Source organism: Capricornis sumatraensis, chromosome 3 (assembly GCF_032405125.1).
Source record: "Capricornis sumatraensis isolate serow.1 chromosome 3, serow.2, whole genome shotgun sequence".
NCBI lineage: Eukaryota > Metazoa > Chordata > Mammalia > Artiodactyla > Bovidae > Capricornis > Capricornis sumatraensis.
Window position 1 is genome coordinate 6,869,167 of NC_091071.1, and position 17,912 is coordinate 6,887,078.

Consider the following 17,912-nt stretch of genomic DNA (forward strand, 5'->3'; position numbering starts at 1 on the left):
ATTATCTCCATTGTTTAGGTAGGGAAACTGAGGCACAGGAAGAAGTGATGGATGTATTTGTGGCAGAGATTGTAGTGATCATTTCCCTAGCGTATACTTGTCTCTGAATTCATCAAGTCGTATCCATTAGATATGTATAGCTTTTCGTATGTCCATCATACCTCGGTAAAATGGGTTAAAGAAAAGAAAAGTGGTGGGTCTGCAGGCCTCGCCGTCATTTGATCCCCGGTGTCCTGTTGTGAGGTCTCTTCTGGAGAGGAGAAAACCTTATTCCGAGGAATTCTAACCAAAAGCTCAGCCATCCCACCACAGACCTGATGAAAAGAAACCTTTCTAGCAGGAAGACTGCAAGTCATTAGTTTTCAGCTTTGTCTCGTGTGACCAACCGTTGGGTGGGCTGCTTCATAGCATCCTGCAGCTTGTGATGGCTTTAATTTTCCGTCGCGATCTCATGGTGAAGCCCACCTGTAGGAGGGCATTAGCCGGGCCAGCCCTGTGCCCGTGCTCCCGGGACAGACAAGGTGCAGATGGAAGGGCCCTTCTGGGGGGCTCTGTGGGAATCGCCTGTCTGCAGAGGTTCCTGGGAGGAAAGGCCTTTCGTCAGCAGGACACTGGGGGAATGGCTCTGCAGAAACAAACCAAGAACTTGAAAGAGCATCTCTCTGCCGGGTGCCAGGGGAGAGGGGCAGTTCTTCTCCGGTGATCCTGTCTCTTTTTTTGTGGCCGACCCCGCGGTGCCTGGAGGACTTGGGCAGAGCAGCGGCATGAGAGGGGAAAGGTGAGGGGAAGGTGGGCTGCACGATGAGGGGGACATCTGCTTTCAATCATAGTGGAGAACAAAGCAGGGCCAAGGGATTGCCTTCCACCCAGCTTCTCTGGAGGCTGCCGCCTTGGGGTGGGGTCTCAGCCCTGGGGTCATGCACACAGGGGCTGCTGGAGAAAACCTTCTGGAACTTAGCTGTGTTCACATCCTACCCTGGCTTACAGACTGTTCTGAGGGCTCCCCTGTCCTCAGGCCAAGGCTGGGACCACATGGCCCCTTCAGCCCCACGCAGCCGTTTCTCTGGCGTTCTAGAACCTCCAGGCTTTTGCAAATGCCCAGAGTCCTCCTCACAAACATCCCTCCGGCCTGAGTGATGCTGATGCTGGATGCTAAGGATCATTTCCCACCCTGGTGTGGAGGTGGGGGGCACTGGAGGAAGCCAAACTGTGTCCTGGGAGGGATCATGAGGCGGGGACCAATGGCAGCAGGAGTGAGAAGGGGAGGCCCAGTGGGTGCTAAGGAGACAGCATTAAGCCCCAGTGCAGGCGCGGTGGCCGAGATGCTGGGGGACGTTTGCTGAGCAAAGGGCCGAGGGCCGAGTCATGGGGAAGGGGAGCCGGTTTGGCGTGCAGGACGCTGAGCTTGTTTTTGAGCTTGGGGACAGTGCAGTGCCCGGACGGCCTGGAGAAGATGACTGGGGGCCTTCCCTGTAGACACCTGGCATGGACGAGCTCCCTCAAGGCAGCCATAGAGGGAGTGGGAAGGGTTCATGGGACCTGGGGGACCCCAACGTCTAGATGAGGCTCAGAGAGGAAGGAGGAAGAGGAGGTGTTGATGGGGCTCAGAGGGTCTGGAGACTTGGGAGGCCGGGGCACGTGGACTCCTCTTTTGAGAACTGTGGCCCGGAAGAAGCGGAGGAGAGAGAAGGGCGAGCTGGGCGCGGGGACCGGGATCTGATACAAGAGCCTGGAGCGTGTGGGTTGCTGGACGAAGATCCAGTGGAGGATGGGTGTGAAAGCCTGGACTATATGGGGCTTGGGAGGCAGGGGACAGCTGGCACGGCCTCCTGATCCCAGTGAGCTGACAGGCGGAAAGGCCACCTCTTCCAGGTGAGTGGGAGGGGGAGGATGAGCCAGGTAAGCCCGGAGGAGGCGGGGAGAGAATCCTAGGGAGTGCACACGGTGGGGCTCAGCGTTCTCCGTGGATTGGGAGGTGGGCAGCCTGTGGTGGGGGGAAAGGAGAGGAGGGGAAGGGGAAGCCAGCGGAACATCTTGTGGGGGGAACCAGGGAAGACTGAACTGCCACCGGCAGGAGGGCCCCCGCCCAGGTGGGCATGGTTTGAGGGGATCAGAGTGGTGGCGTGGGGTGAGGAGAGGGGGTTGAGCTTCCCGTCTCTCCCGGGCAGAGCCAGCCATCTCCTCCTCAGGGCATCCCAGGTCCTCGCCTGTTCTCATCACCTGCCTCCTATTTCTGTGGTTCTTCTGTGTCCTCCTCTCAGGTTGCAAGTCTCCCTTCCTGTTCTGTCAGCCAGTGACCATGCCAGGGGCTAGAGCCAGGAGAGAGCTTAGTAAATGTGAATGGACCAAATGGCTTAGATCCACCGTCAGGAGCTCAGAGTGCCTGTTAGATGGGGCAGGTGGACAGCGGCTCACCTGACATGCCCCACACATGCTTTGCTGGAAATTCTCCCCGAGCCGCTGGCTGGGGGACGATTCTGCAGACGCAGGTGTTTGCCGAACTACCTGCCCGGAGAGGGTGTAGGACAGGGCTTTCTGCAACGCTGCCAGCACCGTGGGCGGCAGAAGCCTGGCCCTGGCCGGCTGGAGGACGTGGGACCTCACTGGGCCAGTCTGGTTTCCTGGTTGTCTGACTTCTAGGCGAGGGGCAGTGTTTCTCAGGCCGTTTTGCCGAGGTGGAGGGTGATGGTCTCGATAACAGTCCCTCAGCTCTGATGCTGTCTCGTCTGTTCCATCTGCTGCTGAGGAGGAGGTGGCAGCCCAGAGAGGGATGGGCTCCGAACAAAGTCACACGGCAATTCCTGCAGCTGGACCCTCAGTTCAGGGCTCTGGAAGCTCCTGTGAGAAACGTCCCTGGAACTCACTGGCTCATCTTGGATGAAAAGTGCAGGATCCATTGGTTTTAACCCATGTTTCCCTGATACCTGCTGGAGGGGTTGATGAGCTGCCAGTGAAGGGTGCTGAGGGCAAGAGGCCGCTAAGAGGTTAGGAAGCAAAGACAGGCTTGAGAAGTGGGGATCCCAAAGAAAAGGCAGAGTTCATGAACAGCAGGATTTAATTCGGAAGGCGACGTTCATTCTCCCGAATTCTGCCCTTCGCAGGGGAATTGAGGAAGCCCTTAGAGGCTCCGACAGCTGCAGGATTCTGGGGTGTCATGGGCCACCTAGCTGGGCCCGGTGTTGAGAGCTGGAACCCTGTTCCTTTGGAACTGGACGCAGGTCCAGAAGGTGTTTGGTTCCCGGGAGAGTCGCTTGGTCATGATTGTGTGTGATCCTCCGGCGGGTATCAAATGCCAGATTCCACAGTTAGTCGCTTTCAGCCGTCACATTCTTCAGATTCTTATCAGCTTTTTTTTTTTTTTTCCCCTCAAGTGAACACTGGGAACCACTAGCCTGGCTGATTGTAGGAGGATGGGAGAAAATTAAAAACAGGAGTCCTGGCTTTCGTCTGGACTCTGCCACCAGCTTGCCATCCACCTTGGGTCCTTCCCTTCTCTTCTCACCTATAAAGAGTTGGGGTAGGGACAGGATGATGTTTGCAAAACTTCTTGGGGGTACAAAGCTTTCCTAATCCTCCATCTAAGTCCATAGCAAGACGCTGTCCAGAAAACGCACCTAAATCACATCCCGACTGCGTCACCAAGAGCGAGAACCTTCCAGCACATCTACAGTGGCGGGGGCTGAGGAGAGGTGGGCGTTCCACGTGTCCCCTTCCTCGTGGGGTGCCATTCCTCCCCCTGAACGTCGCAGCAGGGATTCTCAGAGATTCTCAGGGATTCTCAAACACTCTTGAGTTCCAAGGGGCTGGGCTGTCAGGGAATGCTCCAGTGAGTCTGCACCCCCCCATCTCCCCAGCAGTCTGCTGTATGGCCACTGGCCATACCTGATGGCGATAATAACCACGGCAGTCACTATCACTGATGCTCCTTAGCAAGTGACAAATGGCTCTCACATTTGTTTATTTTTTGTGGATCCTGGTTAGCATGTTATTATTCCCATTTTACAAAGGAGGTCACAGAGGCTCGGATGCCATGAAGCCCGTTCAGTGAGGTGGAGCAGAACCAGGACTGTAGCCTGACTCTCCTGCCTCCCCAGGACCTGGGCATTTTCTGCATCCTGGAGTGTGCAGGGCCACCCACAGCTAATTGGGGGAACTTACATGAGGCAGGGGGCTCCATGGACATTGGTGGGATCGGTGAGTGGTGCCCGCTTGGGCCCACCAGGCAGAGTCAGCGCTGTGGTTGGCACTCAGCTGTGGGAATCTTGGGGCACATGCTATGCTGATGTTTATGGAAGTGAAGCATTTATATCTCAGGGATCCTAGGACCCCAAACCAAGGTTGGTCAAGCCAGAGCAATGTAACCCTCACAGCCCCAGACACAGCCTTTGAGACTGTTCGTCATCTAGTGGGGGAAAAAAGATGCAGATCCCAGGGACTTCCGTAAGAATTCACCTTCCGACGGGAGAGGAGTTTGCGGAAAGTGGACACGTGTATATGTATGGCTGAGTCCCTTCGCTGTTCACCTGAAACTATCACAGTATTGTCTGTTAATCGGCTATACCTCAGTACGAAATAGGAAGTTAAAAAAACAAAAAGGATTTGTCTTCCAATGCAGGGGACACGGGTTCACTCCTTGGTCGGGGAAATAAGTCCATGTGCCACAGCAAAAACTCAGCACAGCCAAAAAATAAGTACATAAATATTTTTAAAATGCAGATACCACTGGGTAAAGAGCAAAGTCCTCTTTCATCCCAGAAAAGATCAAGCTAGTTCAGGACCGTGATTTATGAAGTAAATCTTTATAGTTTTAAAGTAATGCCTATTATCTCCCTAGAGGTTTGCAGTCTGCAGAGTACATTCATACAGATGTTATTTCTCTTGAGACTTCTGGCAGTCCTTGAAAGGTGGGCTCCCATTTGCAGATGAGGAACTGAGACTCTGAAGTTGAGATTTGCCCAAGGTCATGCAGGTGGTAAGTGGTGCAGGTCGAACACAAGCTGGGCCTCCTGGTCTCACATTCTTGTGTCTCAACAGTGTTGTATGATAGCAGGTTTCCATTTGATAGCAATTTCCAGGTTGATTTTCAGTTCAGTTCAGTCACTCAGTCGTGTCCAGCTCTTTGCGACCCCATGAATCGCAGCACGCCAGGCCTCCCTGTCCATCACCAACTCCCGGAGTTCACTCAGACTCACGTCCATCGAGTCAGTGATGCCATCCAGCCATAGATGGTTGTAAAAACCTACTGGTATGGGCTCACATAACAAGGTGATTTAATATTTTGCATATTAGGAAGTGGGTGGCTCCAAGGTTAGCTGATTCAACAGCATCACGTGCTCAAGGGCCCTGTCCTTCCCTCTACCTTCCCCGGGCTGTCTTTCCTCATGGCTCTAACATGGCTGCCACAGCTCCAGACATCACACTCTCATATAACTCTGCCTAGAAATAAGGATGAGCTTCCTTTCTTGCACTCCCTGCTTTCTCCCATGGGGGATAATGTTTTCCAGAAGTCCTTTAGCCAACTTCCTCTTGTCATTGACCAGAACTGGGTGAACTTGCCTGTGCCTCAACCAATGAGATTATGATTTTGCCTACTTTTCTTACTGATGCCCAGAGTCTGAAGAAACCCAGAGGTCTATGCCTAAGGGAGGAGGAGGAGGAGGAGATGATTACTGGGGACACACGTGTCATCTATGAGAGGTCAGCTTGGGCCGGCCTGTCTCACAGTCTGTTCTAAAGGCCACAGTTCCCCAGAGTACCTGCTGCAGGGGTCCTGGGCCCCCTTGTTTTGTACCATGTGACTCCCCCTCCCCTACAACCACCTAGGAGTGAGCATCTGACCCAAAGCAGCTAGACCTAATGGGGGCTAGTGTGGGTGAAGAAGCTGGGCCAATCCTTGTCTCTGCAACTCAGGAAAGAGACCTGGGGGAGAAAGAACACTTTCTCATTAGTGCCCCTCCTCCCTACTCAGCACCACCTGGGAACCCATTACACCTGCCTTTTCTGGGCCCATCCCCACAGAATCTGAGTCAGGAGGTGGTTCTGAGAGATGATGCACTTGAGAAAGACTACAAAGAACCATGTCTTCTGAGAAAAACACTGCTGGATCCATCCTGATCTTGGACACAAGGAGGCTCCACTTTCCACAGGGATCACTCACTGACCAAATGCATCCTGGTCCCCTGTGGATACCGAGGACCATTGGGAGGTCCAGAAGGAATGCATAGCACCTTGTTGACGCACTGTTGGCACTCAGGAAAGTGCTGGTCAGTTCCAGTGCTGGTCATGGGAGGGGCGGCCTTTGTGGCCAGAGAGCGTCTCAGCATGTGGTCCCCCAAAACGTGTGCAGGAACGCTGATCCCACACAACGCATCTGGCCCCATCTTCTCACAACCCGCTGACTCTGGCACTCCCATTAAGGGGAGTAGATGTGGATCGATATAAATGCTCAAAAACCACACGGTCAGCTCGGCCAAATCATAGACTCCCTTAGCTGCCCTCCTCTGAATGAGAAATTCAACTCCTAAGTAGCTGATGTTCCGTGCAGGGCTCTCTCCAGCCTCCTTTCTGGTGGGGGCGGCCTCAAGAATTCCCCGCTGTGGAAGGTGCTAGAGGATGAGTGCAGACAATAATGAAGTGGGAGGAAGCCCAGAGGCTGCCTGCAGCACAGCCGAGATCCCTGGGGTCTGCCGGCTCTCCAGCACACCCCCCACCCGCCCACGAATCCGAATTACCCCTCAAAGTCTCCACTCGGCACCCTGGAGTCTGTGCCAGCGCGCTCCTTTCTTGCAGAAACATTTGGTCAGTTGCCACGGGGCTTTCCGATCAGCATCTTTTCCCTCTGAAAGTCAGTGACCTCACATGTACTTAAATTCCTCCCCAGTGTTGCCTTGAAAGGGAGAGTTCCAGTAAAAACGATTGGGAGGAGATGCAGGCGAATTGATCTGCTTATCCAAACACTCCTATTGATTTTTTGCCCTGAAAACCCACGAGGCCTTAGCGTAACACACACTCAGTGATCCTTACATAAACAAAGCCCTAACTCCGGACAGTGGTTTAGGTGGATGAGAGATGAGAGATGGAGAGAAATGTCAGCCAGTTTCTTGGACGATTAACTTTGTTGCGAGACGCCACATGGTGGCCCATGGATGGGTCCGGTTTCGACCTAGGTGGTAAAGGCCATTTCAGGGGGCCTCTGTGGGGCCTTGGCTGATGCTTTCAAGGACTGTGCCTGTTTATCCCGAATGGGCTCAGCCTCTGGCCTCTGCCACCAGCTGGTCCTCCTGGAACCCCATTGACCGAGTTCCCATCTCATTTAAAAATCTTCTGTGTCTTACCCCCTCTTTTCCAATAGGGTGAGTCTCCTCCAAGCTCTTTGAGGGCCAGCTGTGTATGTTCACCCTCCATCCACTGAGTGGGTGTCCTGCCTCTGCTCACCCATCACCTCCCAGGACGGGGCACCCACTACAACCACATGGGCAGCTCACTGCACCATGGCCCACCCTTCTGGGAGCAGACACCTCCCCAGCCTCCGTGGAAGTCTGTCTTCTGATGGTCTCCATATTCTGACCCTGCTCTGGGCCCTTGGTGGCCCCACGAGCAAGGGGTCATCTGGCTCCCCTGTACTTATCTCTGGGGGGAGAGTTGGGCTCCCAAGCTGCCCCACCCCATTGTGGCCCTCACCTTATTTCTACTCAATATATCTGAAGTGTTAGTTGCTCAGTCAAGTCTGACTCTTTGCAACCCCATGGACTATAGCCTGCCAGGCTCCTCTGTCCAAGGGATTCTCCAGGCAAGAATACTGGAGTGGGTTGCCATTCCCTTCTCCAGGAGATCTTTGCGACCCAGGGATTGAACCCGGGTCTCCTGCATTGCAGGCAGATTCTTTACCAACTGAGCCACCAGGGAAGCCCATATATCTGAATATGGCTGAATGATCCGTTGCCAACAGGTCTCACCTACTGGAGAGGGCAGGTGGGAATCCGAGGGGCAGGGGCTTCCCCTCTCCCTCCCCAAATCGTGGGCTTCTGACCTGTGGCCTTCCCTTGGCTGCTCACTGGTCCTCAGCCCCGCCGTGCTCCCAGCCCTGTCTTCCCCTGCTCACAGGACGGCGGCCAGCAGCCCTCTCCTCCCAGCACACCTCCTCTCTGTTCCTCTCCTGTTGGGGCTCCAGCAGACAGCAGGTGGAGTCCTCAGGAAGCAGATTCTGAGATGGGGTCCAAGAAGGAGGATGTGTATTGGGGGTGGCTCTTAAGATTGATGCCTGTGGAAGCTGGGGCGGGGCGTGGGGTGGGGCAGAAGCAGGAGTTAGAGGGAGAAGTTGGGCTGTGATGTGGACCCTGTGCCTCCAATGGCCCTCCCACTTGTCCCACGGTCCATATGGCTGGGCCTTTCATCTCGTGCAGGGAGCAGACACTGGACAGGGCCCCGGCAAGACCTGGGACCTGGGGAAGGTGGTTCTGGGCAGCCGAGGCTGAATGACCCCTGGCAGTGTTTCTAGCACCTGGGGCTAAAGGCCTTGCATTGAGGGGCTCTGGGTGGCGCAGCCCAGGGTCCGCTGTATTTGGGCCGGTGCAGAGGCAAGCAGGGATGTTCTTGACGTTATTCTGCTGTTCAGATGGCCTGAGATCGCCTTTGCTTCCTGTAGACCGCACACTCTGCTGACTCACAGTGAACTTATTGTTGGTGAGAACCACTGCACCCCATCTGGGGCTCGTCCGCTGGGTTTTGGGGCCCGCAGTGCCGGACTCCACGTTTGCCTGGTCGTGTTTCCTCTTGTTAGATTTGGCTCCTTGCTATGGGCTGGGGAGATCTAGCTTGGATCCTGACTCCCTCCCAGGACCTAGGCCTCTGCATCTGCCAACTCCCGGGCTTTCGCAGTTTCCTTCAGCAGCACTACGCCCACCCCCGCCCCCCGCGTACCCTGCTGCCTCCGGCCATCATGGTCTGCGGCCCCGTCCCCTCCTGGCAGCACAGCCCCAGGTGGACAGACCCCTGTATGCAGAGACCCAGGCTCTCAGGGTGAGCTTCAGGTCAAGCCAGCAGGGTAGCCAGGTGGCAAAGGACTGGGCTTGAATCTGGGTTGTCCGTTGACTTGTTGGGTGGCCTAGGATATGCCTTGGCTTTCTTACCTGGAAAACTGGCATGATAGAAGTTCTGACTGCCCAGGGTTGTGAGGAGGTCTTGATTAGGTAATCGCAGCAGGGAGGGGGCAGGGGACAGGACCCACTTGGAGCCCACCCCGTGAGCCCTGTTGTGGCCTGAATCGCCCTCAGCATTGTCCCGATGGTTTCACACAAGAGGCGGGGGCTGGCCCCTCTGCCTGCTGTTTGGCGTGTGAGGTGGTCCCCTGAGGGCCTGCCGGAGTATGCGGTATTTGCTAACTCTCCGCTGTCCTGCGTGGCCACGTGGACACCGCATGACGTTTGGAATTAATAAGCTGCCCTTCAAGACCCAAGATAAAAGGGATAAGCTTACAGTCACAAACTAAATGACTCTCAGGGATAGAATGTGCAGTCCGGGGAATATAGTCCGTGATATCGTGAAAACTTTGTATAGTGGTAGATGGTCACAAGACTTATTATGGTGATCATTTTGTGAGGTGTAGAAATATTGAACTACTCTGTTGTACACCAGAAACACATAGTATTGTAGGTTAATTATATTTCAATTAAAAAAAAAAGAACCTACACTGATCACTTATCACTGTGTGACCTTGAATCTCCCCTGTACTCTGGGTTCCTTCTTGGTAGGATTCCTACCTGAGACTTGTTGAGAAGTTGAACAAGGTCATGTATGTGAGTGAGTTGACCCTGATGGCCATAACCAAGTACCGCATGGGGGCCGCTAAAACAACAGAAATTACTTTCCTTATGGTTCTGGAAGCTGGCAGTCCAAGGTCAAGGTGCTGGCAAAGGTGCTTTCTCCTGAAGCCTCGCATATGACTACCTTCTCCCTGTGTCTTCAGTCATCTTCCCTCTGTTCATGAAAGTCAACAGTTATATCTGACTCTTTGAGATCCTATGGGCTGTAGCCTGCCAGGCCCCTCTGTCCATGGGGTTCTCCAGGCAAGAACACTGGAGTGGGTTGCCATTCCCTTCTCCAGGGGGTCTTCCTGACCCAGGGATCGAACCTGGGTCTCCTGCATTGCAGGCAGATTCTTTACCATCTGAGTCACCAGAGAAGCCCCCCTCTGTTCATATCACATATTTCCTCTTTTTTATAGAGGCACCAGTCATATGGATTAGAACCCACTGTAAGGACCTCACTTTAATGTAATTATCTCTTTAAAAGATCCTATCTCTAATACAGTCAGATTTTGAGATAACTAGGGTTAGGGTTTTAGCATACGAATTTGTGGGGATACAAGTCAGCCTACGACAGTGTGTGAAACTGCTTTGTCAGCCATGAAACAAGTCTTGAGGGGCTGGGCCCAACTTTGTTTGCAGGAGAAGGTCTCCGTGTGCTCAGGACCCTTGGGCTGACTCTGTTTGGGCCAGAGTTGTTCTTTCTGCCCCTGGGAGGGGCTGGGAGCTGGCTCCTCTGCCCGCAACTCTCTGGGGACCAGCCCAGGCTCTGTGGGCTCTGTGTCACAAATGTGGCCTCAGCATCATCCAAATCACCCATCCATCTGGCCGTGGCCTTCAGGTTACAAACTTCAGTTCTCACAGAGTTTCTTGAGCCCAGCTGGCAGGCAACCCCGCCCCCCCCCCCAGCATTGGTCCCCCCTGAAATTGATCAGGCAGGGTGTGGTCAGGTAATTAGAACAGTGAGGGCCAGCTGGAGAAAGGCCTGAAACAGGACACCCCCAGCCTCGAGGCAGGTGGCTGCAGCCACGGGAGCAAACCCCATAGGGCTGAGCCGGAGAAGCAGCTCAGAGTGAATGTGGACAGGAAAAGGTCTTTCTGGGATGTGGGGCTTGGAGGACACCTTTACAGGGCCTGCCCCGAGCCCACTGTCCTTGGGAGTCTGTGGTCCTCAGGTACAATGAAGGCTAAGACAGAGGCGTGCAGGGGGCCCTGTGGGGCAGAGGATCAGAGAGGGCTTCCCCGAGGGGATGGAGCCTGACTGCAGGCTGGTAGGGTAAGAGTTGGCTGAATGAAAGAAGGTGCGATGGCATGCCAGGGAGGACAGAGTGACAGGGTAAATGGCTAGATGGAGCGTGGTTGGAGGTAACACCCTGGAGGTGGGTAGGAACCGTAGGGGTGGGGAGCTAAGAAAGGATTTCCAAAGAGGTGATGACTGGGCCAGATTTGTGATTTAGGGAGCGCCCTCTGGTGGCACTTTGGGGAGACTGCAGGGAGACTGGCAGACCAGCAGGGGCTGGACTGTGGGAATCAGGACCCTCAGCCCAGGGCCTGGGTGCAGGCAGGACTCTCCCGATGTAGGGCTGGTCAGCCAGGGAGCATGAGGGAGGGAGAAGGTGGAGGGAGGGGCAGCTTCCCCCTGCGGATTCTGGGTAAGGGGACCGGAAGCTTAGTGCAGCTGGTCACCAAGATGGAGCGAGAAGGGGTTGGAGGGCAATGGTCTCAGTCGTGGACGGATTGCAGTGGTGTGTCTTGAGGTGTTTCATTGGCTGTGACGAGGTGTGTCCGTGCAAGTGGGGCACATATGTTGGGGGTTCAAGAGGAAGCATTGAGATAATGTCACGTGGGGGTGGAGCAGAGTGTGGGGGCAGGAACATGGGGGCAGACCGGGTGGTCCTTGTGGGAAGGAGGGCACTGTCAATGCCCCCAGGCTTGGGTCAGGCTCAGGGGTCGGTGGGGGAGGTGAGATCAGGTCCCAAAGCAAAGCTCAGACAGGACTGGGGCTCAGAGGTTGCTCGGGGAGGGGGCCCCAGGGCTAAGGCGGGGAGAACTGCTGCAGTGGCGTCTCCTGGGTAAAACAGCATCAGAGATGGGTTGGTTAGTCCTGTTAAGAGGAGGGCATGGGCTGGGGGTATTCTAAAGACCTCTCCGTTTCATCATGACATGGTTTCCTAAAGCCATTTAGCACTGGTTTTTCCCAAAGGACTCAATGAAGGATTACACAATTCACCAGATCAAGAGAGCCAGACACTTAGTGTGGCGAAAGCTGCTTGGGAGCAGCCCCTCTGGGGGCCAGGTGGATCAGGGCCAAGTCAATTGCTCTTCTCCGTCAGGGGTAGATTGGGCTTCCCTGGTGGCACAGATGGTAAAGAATCCTCCTGCAATGTGGGAGACCTGGGTTCGATCCCTGGGTTGGGAAGATCCCCTGGAGGAGGGCATGGCAACCCACTCCAGTATTCTTGCCTGGAGGATCCCCATGGACAGAGGAGCCTGGTGGGCTAGAGTCCATGGGATCACAAAGAGTCAGACACGACTGAGAGACTAACACACATCAGAGGTGGGGTATGTGTGTGTGTGTGTGTGTGTGCGCGTGCACGTGTTAATTCGCTTCAGTTGTGTCCTACTCTGTGCGACCCTATAGACTGTAGCCCTGGGCCTCTCCTCCTAAGGAAACAAGCCTGGAGGAGAGCAGGTTTGTCCCCAAAGCTGGGAGCCAGTTTCCCTTCCTGGACCCTCCATGAAAACTCAACCAGAGGGTGGATGGCAATGATGAACGGATATTGCTGAGATGATGTCCCCAAATAATGCCAGTCATCCCCCCTCCCCCGACCCTGATGGAGACTGCTGAGGCCACCCTCACTTCCTAGGCAGTTTGAAGACCAGCCCTGCCACTCCCAAACTCTGTGCCCCGGGGCCAGTCCTTCTCGCGCAGTCACGAGTTGAGTTGTTCCGCTGTCAAGCTGGTCTCTGGGTGGAGTCATTCTGTAGCCCATACAGCCTTGTTCACCCACCATCGCGCACTCATCATGGTCAGGGGTGGGGGTGAGGGTGGGCAGTGGTGCGATGCCACCCACCAAATAGGTGTGATACTCAGGACCTGGGGATCCTAAGGGGGACCCCGTGTGAAGGCAGAGTGTGTCCTCCCAAGATTCCCCAGAACCTCGGGAGCCTGGAGATGAACAGGGTTTAGAATTCCATCTGAAAAGACCCGGAGCCCTCCTTCCTTGTCTCCGCCTGCCTTCTTGGTTGTTTTTGGCCAGGTTTTGATTTTGGGAAGCCATTTACAGCCCATTAAAAGATCAAATGTCTGGAGATGATGAATCGAGGCATTTGAAAATGTTTTCCAATTCATAGCTCATTTCCCTATAGAAAGCGCTGACCCAGGAGTGGCTGGACTTTGTTCCAGATCGCCAGGGGCAACTCTCAGGGTGGAGCATGGTCCTTGGATTGGGCAGCAGTTCAACCCTCAAGATTCTTGCTGATGCTCCCAGGTAGAGATGGAGGAAGGGTCTAGGCCCGGTTTCCCTGAGTAACTGGCAGAGACAGTGGTTTTTATTGCGTAGGTACAACCCTGGGCAGGAGAGCTGGATTCCTTTCCCAACTCGGCCTCCGATTTGAGTCATGGGCAGTGGGAATTCATCTCCCAGTACTTATTTTCCCATCTGTAAAAACAGAAAGGACAATTTTTACACTTTTATGCACATTGTGGGGTTCAAGTGGCCAGCTAATCAGTCATGACACCTTGGGGTAGGTAGTGAGTGCCGTGTCGTTCACACACCAGTAGCCTGGACCTGCTCATTTAATCCTCACAATAACCCTGAGAGGTAGACTTTCCTATTTCACTGAGGCTTGCTTCAAGTCATGCAGTAGACTGGTGACAGAACCAGGTTGCTTGGTGCCTTTGGGGAAAGGGATCGACTTTTGACTGCTTTTTCATGTTCTTTCATGGTATTGTTGACGGTGCCAAAATATTTTCCTAGAAAATTGTCCAGTTGTCGAGATTTTGAAAAACTTTGATGTCACGATCAGACACAATATTAATTTACAATGTCTAATCTCTATATGGAATTTTTTTCTTGTTCTCAATGTCTACTTATGTATTTTGTTGTTTCTCAATAATAATTATCTAAATTTTGTCTGTTTGATTTTTTAAAAGCCTGTGTTTGATTTTGTTGATTCACTGTTGCATGTACTCTATTTTCATTCATTTCTTTGTTCATCTTGCTTAGCACTCAGTGGGCCCTTTCGAATTAAGAACTCCTGTCTTACAAATATCATAGAATATCACTCATATGTAGAATCTAAAAATATGCAAATGAACTTCTTGACAAAACAGTAATAGACTCACACAGATAGAAAACAAACTTGTGATTATCAAAGGGGAAAGTTGGGAGGGGGATAAATTTGGAATCTGAATTAACAGATACACACTACTATACATAAATGAACTAACCAACAAAGACCTACTGTATAGCACAGGGAACTATATTCAATATCTTGTAATGATCTATCATGGAAAAGAATCTGAAAAAGAATATATATGTATGTATACATATATTTAAAACACTGAATCACTTTGCTGTAAACCTGAAACATTGTAGAGCAACTGTACTTCAATAAAAATATTTAAAAATGAAAAAATTATTCACACACGCAAAAGAATTCATGTCTTTCTTCAGCTCTGGGGAGGAGTCTTTATTATTGCTTCAAGTCTATGCATTCCTGCGCTCTCTCTGGTCTCCCCTAATAGATGGGTGTTGGAACTCGGTCTATCCTCTGGGTACCTCACCTTTGCTCACACATTCTCCATCTCTGTGTCCCTTTGCAGTGCATCCTTGGAGAGGTCATGGCTCACATCCACTCATCAGCTCATTCCTTAATTTGTCTGCTCTGAATTTTCAGCCCATCTGTTGAGCCTTTTTTCTTTTCCCAGTCATATTTCATTTACAAGGTATCTAACTTTCTCATTTCATAGTATTTCTTATGTGTGAGAAATGATGTCTCCTTGAGGACATAAATTATACTGGAGACAACCATCTCCGTAAGGAAGTATCTCCAATTGCTTTACTCATTGTTTTTTCTTGAATCATGATGTATTCTCTGTTGAGTCAGTGCCTTTCAGGGTATTGGCCTTTTTTTCTTAAATAGTTTGAAATTCTTGGCATTTGGGGTTTTCCATTAGCTGTTTCTGTTTCTCTGTTCATTGCTGCTTTGCCTCTTGGTGGATTGGTGGGATAGGTAGAGGATAAAGAATGTTCAAAAATTCAGCTGTCTGACCTTGAGAGAGTCCCAGTTTTTCCTGGAGGTCATCTGCCTTTGAGGCACCCATTCTGATCACACCTGCCACGAAACAGGAGCGTTCAATGCCTGATTCTCTTTTTGTTAGTTAATTTTTTATTGAAGGATTGCTTTACAATGTTGTGTTATTTCCTACTGTACCGCAAAATGAATCAGCCTTATTTATACGTCTACCCCCTCCTTTCTGGACTTCCTTCCCATTCAGGTCGCCACAGTGCATTAGAGTTCCCTGTGATTTACAGTATGCTTTCATTAGTTATCTATTTTATACATAGCAGCAATAGTGTGTTTGTGTCAATTCCAATCTCCCAATGCCTCCCCCACCCCCGCCCCCCGCTTTCCCCCCTGGTAGGTATCCATATATTTGCTCTCCATGTCTGTGTCTCTTTTTCTGCTTTGCAAATAAGATCGTCTATATACCATTTTTCTAGATTCCACATATATGTGTTAATATACATATTTGTTTTTCTCTAACTTACTTCATCTGTGTGACACCAATGCCTGACTCTTGAGACCAGCCAGGATAGGCATCCTGGTCCTGCCCGTCTGGCTCCTTCTGCTGTGGCCCTCTGACAGTCGTCTCTGTGCCCCTCCCCTATCCCATTAGCCACATTTGCTGCTCCTACAGTGCACCCACCTTGAACCCAGTCTTCCCTGTGTGTTTTGGACTGTGCTTCCTCCTTCAGTTGAGTCCCTGGTGCTTTCAGCTCCTCAAATTCCTCAAAGTACCTGTCCCGCTGTGTTTTGTTTTCCAGTGCTCCTAGGGACTCTTTCATTTGTATTATCTGCTTTATTGAATTCTGATTGACAAATTTAAAAGGTGTTTACTTAGATTGTACAACTTGATTTTTTTTTTTTGGTTTACAATATGACGATTTAATTGCATATACATTGTGAAATGATTACCATGGATTATTAACACCTCTATCATTTCATATAGCTACCTTCTTTATGTGTAGAACACAAGTAAGAACACTGAAGATCTACTCTCTTAGCAAATTTCAAGTGTACAGTATGGTATTATGAACCATAATCACCCTGTACAGATCTAAACTGTACATTAGATCCCCAGAACTTATTCATCTTATAACTGGAATTTTGTATCCTTTGACCAACATCTCCCCATCTCTCCCATCCCCCTCTCCCCTGACCACCACTGTTCTCCTCTCTGGTTCTATGAGTTTGACATTTTCAGATTCTTCTTATAAATGAGATCATACAGATTTGTCTTTCTCTGTCTGACTTATACCCTTAGCATAATGTCCTCTAGATTCATCCATGTTGTCACAAATGGTAAGGTTTCCTTTCTGTTTTATGGTTGAATAATTGCATTCCATTGTGTATATATGATGCATTTTCTTTATCCATTTATCTGTCGATGGATGTTTGGTTGCTTCCTTCTTGGCTATTGTGAATAATGCTCCAATGAACGTGGAGGCGCAGATATTTCTTTGGGATATTGATTTTGTTTCCTTTGGATAGATAAATCAAAAGTGAGATTCCTGGATCATATAATAATTCTATTTTTAATTTTTTTGAGGAACCTGCCATAATGGGTGCACCAATTTACCTTCCTACCAATACTGTACCGTGGTTCCCTTTTTTCTCCACCTTCAACAACCCTTGAACACCCCTCTCATGTCTTTTTGATAACAGCCGTCCTAACAGGTGTGATGTGATATCTTATTTTGATTTGTATTTCCCTGACGAGGCTTCCCTGGTAGCTCAGCTGGTAAAGAATTGGCTGCAGGAGACCCTGGTTCAATTCCTGGGTTGGGAAGACACCCTGGCAAAGGGATAGGCCACCCACTCCAGTATTCTTTGACTTCCCTGGTGGCTTACCCGGTAAAGAATCTGCCTGCAATGCAGGAGACCTGGGTTGGGATGATCCCCTGGAGAAGGGAACTGCTACCGACTCCAGTATTCTTCCCTGGAGAATTCCAGTCCATGGGGTTGTTTCACAAAGAGTCGGACATGACTGAGCGACTTTCACACACTGATGTTGAGTACCTTTTCATGTGTCTGTTGGCCATCTGTATGTATTCTACATGTATTCTTTAGGAAAATGTCTATTCAGATTCATTGGCCATTTTTTATTGGATTATTATTAAATTTTACTATTGAGTTTTATGAGTTCCTTATATATTTTGATATCAGTCCTTATCAAATAAATAGTTTGCAAAAGTCCCAAAGCTCCCACAAAGACATTTTTGTCTGAGGACTACTGCCAAATTATTGTTACTGGGGAGTATTGAGTAAGCGACCTCCTCTGCCACCATCTTAGATTTTCAATTTCTAGGATCTGGAGATGGGAGGGGGGAGGTGTCTGCCATCTTGATCCAATCACCATATTGTTTGCACATGTTTTGCACCCCCACCCCCCCGGGTCCCAGCTCAGGCCTCCTCAGCTCTTACACACTGCACCAGAGGGGCTTTTCTGAAATCAGAGCCATGGGAGTCATTGCCCACAGCTCAGAGTCTTTCAGTGGCTCCCACCAAAGTCAGGATGAGACCCACTTCTAGCCTGGCGGGTTCCAGGCCTCTTCCTGTCTCCTGGCTCCTCCCCTTCCTCTAGTCGGCTGGCCGCAGGCAGGTCTCTGAACCCACGACGGTTGGCCTCAGCTCCTTGCCTTTGCTCACTCTGCTGTCTCTTTTGAGGACTGTCCCCACTCTTTGCCCCTACACTTAGGGTTGGCTGACTCTGATCTTTCCCCTTTCTTAGGACCTGGGTTGGGGGCCCTGCTGGGTTCCCACAGTTTCACAGCCCCATGCTCATCCTGTGATTGTCCCTATGACCCCACGTTCCAGTGT

The 17,912-nt window shown here is 51.3% G+C and overlaps 1 protein-coding gene across 1 annotated transcript in view; it reads left to right on the top strand.

The window, feature by feature from the left end:
• Positions 1-17,912, top strand: part of COL26A1 (collagen type XXVI alpha 1 chain) — a 164,896-nt gene that overhangs the window by 26,092 nt on the left and 120,892 nt on the right. The gene's annotated exons all lie outside the window — the stretch shown is intronic.